This window comes from Plectropomus leopardus, chromosome 14, assembly GCF_008729295.1.
Source record: "Plectropomus leopardus isolate mb chromosome 14, YSFRI_Pleo_2.0, whole genome shotgun sequence".
NCBI classification, from domain to species: domain Eukaryota; kingdom Metazoa; phylum Chordata; class Actinopteri; order Perciformes; family Serranidae; genus Plectropomus; species Plectropomus leopardus.
Genome location: NC_056476.1, coordinates 21,111,271 through 21,117,270, shown reverse-complemented (window position 1 = coordinate 21,117,270; position 6,000 = coordinate 21,111,271). Strand labels below are relative to the sequence as shown.

Genomic DNA, 6,000 nt, shown 5'->3' with positions numbered 1-6,000 from the left:
AGTTTTTCCCATTTGACCAGAGTTCTATGAGCCTGACACATCTTTTCCTGTCCATATTGAATTGTTCCTAAAAGATTAAAAGCCCTTTAAGAAAATTTTTATAGCAAAGTGGACAGGTTGGTGTCTTTTCTAATGATATTGCCAAGAAAGCCAAAGAATGATATAAAAACTTGAAGATATTTGTGTTACTGTGTAGGAACAAAAAAATCTTTCCATAGAAAAATAGCCTACAAATTTGCAGTTGGTGTGGAGAAGTTTATTTTTCATAGAAACGTGACCTTTAATTGTAGTTTTATAGGGTTATTAAATGTTTAGGGAACATGTGTGACTCTTAAAAGTTGTTTAAAAATGCCATTCAGGAGTTCTGTGAACTACATGCATCTTTTTTTTATACTATTTTGCCTTTTTTGCTAAAAAAAGAAATCTGTTTAAACAAATCTGCAGACTTTTCAGTGTTATGTTGATTCATTCAGTAGCCAGAATAAAGCAATGTGACCTCATTTATTTAGTCTGTTAATGAAGACATTATTTCACTACAGTGTGTTAAGAGAAAATAATTAGACCAAAGTTTTATTTACAAGTTATCAGGGACACTACGCAAAATAAATTGTTTGTTAACTTGCAGTAGTTCACAGTTAGTCAAAACTTCAATCCAACATCTTCTCGGCACAGCTGTTTCAGAGGAAGCCACCTCACACGTCACGTGAGCAGTTCTGGAACTCCCGAGCCGAACCTACCGGAGAAGACGTTGGAAGCTTGATTGACGTTCTCTTCAGCCAATCACAGCCCGCCCCAGTCGACTCCTCGGCCAATCAGCTACTTAGAGGAGGTGATGGCTTTTCATGGATGGAGTCAGCTTGCCTCGGAGACAGTCAAGTTAAAAGAAGGACGCTGGTTGACCGCTGGATGTGTTTTGATGTGTTTTAAGTTGTGTAGAAGTTAGAAATGTTTTACGTTTAACATTTGCACGGTGTAACTGCGAAGGAATAAGGCAATTCTTCTGGGAAAAAGTCCTAAAATGGTAAGTTGAGGACTTTTTTGACAAAGTTTTAGATATCTAACGCAACTGTTTTGCTAACTGTTACTTCAGGTGAGCAGTTAACGTTACGTTAGGCTAAATATTTGATTAAAAAAGTCATGTTAAGTGTTTTATTTTGTGTAATACAGTGAATTTAATGTATTTTTGATTTCAAACCGTTGCTTTGAGAGATGGCTATAACGTGGCGCCTCAGCTTACTTTGCCAGGTTGCCAACACTTTAAATAACATGCTGAAATTGCTTTTTTCCCCCCCTACTCATGTACGTTAATGACTACGCCATTATATTAACAAGAACTGTTGAAAGAACTCCAAATATATGAGCTGGACTTTTTATTTTATTTTTTTAAACTGAGCAGGATACTAGCACACTTCCTAAGGCTCTGACACTGTCATGTAATATTCTGATAGAGGACCTCAAACTTTTCTGAACCCTCTGTCCCTTTTCAAGGATGCACTTGGAGGTGCAAGATACCTTTTTGCCTTTATAAGACTATTGAGACTGAACGACTGAAAAACAATGTCAAGTTCGCGATCTTAAGAATATATACAACTTCATTCATACAAAATATATACACAGACAATATAAAAATCATGTCTGGACTTTAGAATATAGAAATATTTATAAGTGATAATGTCTTCCTGAGCTGCAGCACTCAGCCCGACTGCAAATTCAAGTAGTCATGCATAGCATTCCTCTGTGAAATCACTGCACAGCTTCAGTCAACTGGAAGATCCGTCTAAACAGGTAGTAATACAATTTATTTTAATTAAACTGCTTCCCTTAGTATTGGCCTTTCTGCACAGCTAAGGCAAGTTCTTTCAGGAATCTAAAAAGCTTAGCTGAGCCTCTAAAAATGGTTAAAATACAATAAGTGCTTTCATCTTCATCTGTTTTGTCTGGTGTCATGCGTGTCTAGTTCACTCAGCCAGTACATGGGTGAACTTTGAGGGGGTCACACACACATCTATGTACACAACAATCTCTGCTGGTAATTTGTTAAGCAAATTACCAGGGCTGCAGATACATATGCTTAATACCTCCCCATGCTGTAATATCACCTAGTGAAAGTTGCCTTAGAAGTAAAGATACATTTTTCCTTGCTGAAATTCATTGCAATTTCCTAATGTAAGACACAGAGTCCTTTTGTGTGACACTTTCTTCTCATCAAACCAAAGCTGCTTTCACAGTGGATGTTTTTATTTTTATTTTTGACAACTCTGGAACAGAAATGTTGGTTATTCGAGGAAAGGGGTGTTGGCAATAAGTGCTATTTGCTGTGGAGACAGTATTTTTTAGCTTTTTATTCGCATGAGTATGTCCTCTTATGTCACTGTTTTGTCTGTAAACACAGATGCAGTCCAGTGAAGGAATGCCAGTTGCAGCTAATTGCTAAAGTAATTGTGACGAAGCCGTGACTCTACTTTGCCAATAGCGGCTCATGGAAATGCCTTCTGTTTACCATGACTAAAGCTTGGGATGTCAGAGCGCACAGTGGTCAAGCAGAGGAGCATACCGTTCATTTTTAGAAAAACAGTTATGGATTCATTGTCCACCCACCAGACCACTAAGAACCCAGTGAGATAAGACATGGATTAGCAGCATAGTTCAGCAACAGCTGGGAGAGAAAAACCAATGCAGAGATGGATGTGTGAAATTGCTCACATACCACACACTTGTTTAACAGTTGGGAACATATGTCAGATATATTTAATGCCTAATGGATGTTGTTTAGTATGCACCTTCACTATACATTGTATACTGATTGTAGCAATTGTTTTTTATGGCATTTTTGCCCTTATTTGACAGTAGAGGAATAGAAAGACAGGAAATTGGGGCGAGAGAGAGGGTTATGACATGTAACAAAAGTCTGCAGCCATAATTGTGCAGGAAACAGTGCAGTCATATGGCACATGATAGACATCATAGACCACCCTATAAACCAAGATGCCCAGATTCCACGCATTCAAACGCCCATTCTCTATGAATTGAGCTGTAGATAACGACTCTGCACAGCGATGAGAGAGGATGAGTAAAGTCAGGGGTCATTGGCAATCTTGGCTTCAGGAAGTGTCTCCACCCTTTGAAGTCAGTGCAATGACTGGTACTGAGACAGTCAAGAGTGTTGCGATTTTCCTCTGGTAATTTATTGTAATCGCACTCAGTTGCTCCATTCATATTAAAATGCATTCAGATCTTAAGTCCAGCCAGTCAACAAAAGCTCTTTGAAGCAGCTGCTTATGCACTGCTCCCCACACACTAAATAGTGCTTTTCTGGTGACATGTTGGGCTCTTAAAGCTTTGGTGTGGCTCTTTGGGTGGGTGGAGACCAGCTAGGAGTGACAGCCAAGAGTGCGGTTGCCTCTGTTTTCAAATGGATGCAATGTTTCAGATATTAGACAGCCACAGTCTTTAATTTTGTCCAGTGATTCTCAAGCCAGGAGGGTCTTGTCAGTAGTATGTCTTTTACTCAGGACACAGTCTGCTTCCAAGGTCAGACCAATGTAAAAACTAAACGTTATGGTTGTAATTTAAAACTGCAGTAGAGGTGTTATGGGTTAGTATAATATAGGAGTGGGGGAGATGGCCGCAATCTTCTGTCTTTTTATATGTCATTTTACATCACGGTAATGTTATATTTAACAACAGTAACTATTATATAAACTCAATTAAGAAACTGATTTTTTTTTTTTAAAAAAAACATACGGTACCTGATCACGTAATATTCTTTTTTATTCAGAACTATAATACAATAAAAAAACACAAAAAACTGCCTCTCACATGAGTAAAAAACAAAAGACTCAAAACAGTAAAATTAAGATATTTTAAAATGAAAGCTTTACGATTTCTGAGAATAATAATATCAAGTGCCTCTGTCATTAAAACGTCACCCTACTCCTTCATGGCTGTCCAAATCACGTTACATTGTGAGGCAGGTGAAACGTGAAAATCCAGCTCTGATCTGCTAAATAACCTGCCCTGAATAGCTCCTAGGGCTCACCATGGCATGGTATATTGTTATAATGCCCACCCCCACTGTAATGTAATGTGATGCATCATAATGATTATACTACATACTGATATGTGATGGATGACACCATGCAGTAATGAGTCACAGTGGCAGCTTAGCTCTGACCACAGTCTGTTCAGAAACATGGCTCCAGAGCTTGTAGCTGAATCCAGACTTCTCCGCACGTGTCCAATAGGTCACACCTCTGACATCAAATAAAAATACTTCAGCCCTGCGGAGATGTAATTATGAGGAAGATGGCTTCCTTGTGTTGTGATTTATTATGATATTTGTGTCTATAAATGTGGTTCCAATTTGCCCCTTGCTGCTCTAATCAACAGATTTGACTTGCTAGGAGTCTGGATTCTCACTTGTGAAAGTCAGCTATCTTGTGCCTGGGTGTCAGCCTCCCCACCCCTTTTGAGGTCAGGCTGGATGGTGAAGTGTGTTGTGTTGTCAAGTCTGGTTGGCCCAGATATTGTGAAGTTTGCGAAACTGATCCTGAATGAGCCACAGAGCTTTTTGATTTGAGACTTGAGGTTACAAGCTGTACTACCTGGCGCAGTAAAAAACCAACGTGTACACCATATCGTCGCCATGTTGTTCATAATTAAGGAAATAAAAGTAAGGGGTTCTTAAATTTTGTCTAAATACAGCAAAGTCGGTGTGTAATGTATATAATGTATAGAATGATGTAATAGCAAATGTTCGTCTCTTTATATGAGACATAAACTACAAAAACCTGACAAAGAAAGAAAGGCTTAGTATTTTTCATCTCTTTAATGCTGGCTCTGAAGATGCTAGAAAGAGGTACCTTTTTCCTTTTTAGTATGCTGCAGGGCACTGTCCTGTCCTCCCTTGAACTCCCCCTCAAATACTTTACAGTACTTTGTTAAGCCTGTCTGTCCGCTCTTTGTAGTCCTAGGATGTGCTGTTTTCATCCGAGGCTCGATTACTGTAATCCTGGCAAGAGCAGAAGATTGGGACACACTGCTCAATAAAACATTCAGCCGTAGAGCAGCAAAGCCAAAGACAGACACTCACAGCAGACTACAAGTCTCTGTCTCATACCACCCTCTCCTCCAGGCTTTTGTTTATGACTTTCAGCCCGTATGTGGAATGCCACTTGTCATTAAGAGTGCCCTAGAAAACTCTACAGAAGAATCTAAATCCCTTTAAAACCAGGTTTGGTTTGATGTAGAATAAGTCAGAAACACACACAATTAATTTTTGACTGTTCCTTCATTGCCATAAGTGATGGGTAAGGGGTCAAAAAAGGTTAGTGTTTTTTAAAATACAGGTTGTAAACTGTAGGGGAATTACAAGAAATCTGTGATTAAAAGTATGAAGAAAAGTTTTTATTTATTTGCTTTTTTTTTTTTTTCCTGTCGGCACGTTTCATTCTTTCTTGATTTCCTCTATTTAGATGTGTCATTTGTAAATTATTATGAATTTAGGGAATAATTATGTTGCTGGAAAAGAGCTTGTGTCCCAACCCAGCCCATCCTTTATTTAAAAAATACACTAAAATCGAATAAACTTGAGCAATGTGAAATCCAGTTAATATAGTCAACCCATTTTGAAATTAACTTTCCAAGAACTTTGCAATTGACATTTTGTGTGCCATCCTATTGACATCAATAGGATTTTATATGACTCAGCATAAGTGGCAGTTTATCCTCCACGCTATGGATTATGTTGACAACATGCATGGTGCATATGTTCTTGATCCTTGTCATTGTCTGTTCTCTAACATAGGTTATTAGAAATACTCAGGTGAGCAAGTAGTCTGCATTACACCAGCAGGCGAAACGTCTGTTTTTCTGTCAGCAGAGCACTGCTCAGCCTTCCCAGCATGTTATGACATGCTCAGCTGAGTCTGTCATCATCTATACGGCTGATTTTTCCCTCTCTGGTGTCTTCCGCTCTGTCCTCAATCATCACACTCAGAC

The 6,000-nt window shown here is 38.7% G+C and overlaps 1 protein-coding gene across 2 annotated transcripts in view; it reads left to right on the top strand.

Annotated features, from left to right (window-relative positions):
* Positions 1–882: 882 nt before the first annotated feature.
* Positions 883–6,000, top strand: part of arhgef10 (Rho guanine nucleotide exchange factor (GEF) 10) — a 60,213-nt gene continuing 55,095 nt past the window's right edge. For both annotated transcript variants that reach the window (XM_042500645.1, XM_042500644.1), the window contains exon 1: positions 883–1,021. The gene's annotated coding sequence lies outside the window, so the exon portion shown is untranslated. The remainder of the gene's footprint in view (positions 1,022–6,000) is intronic.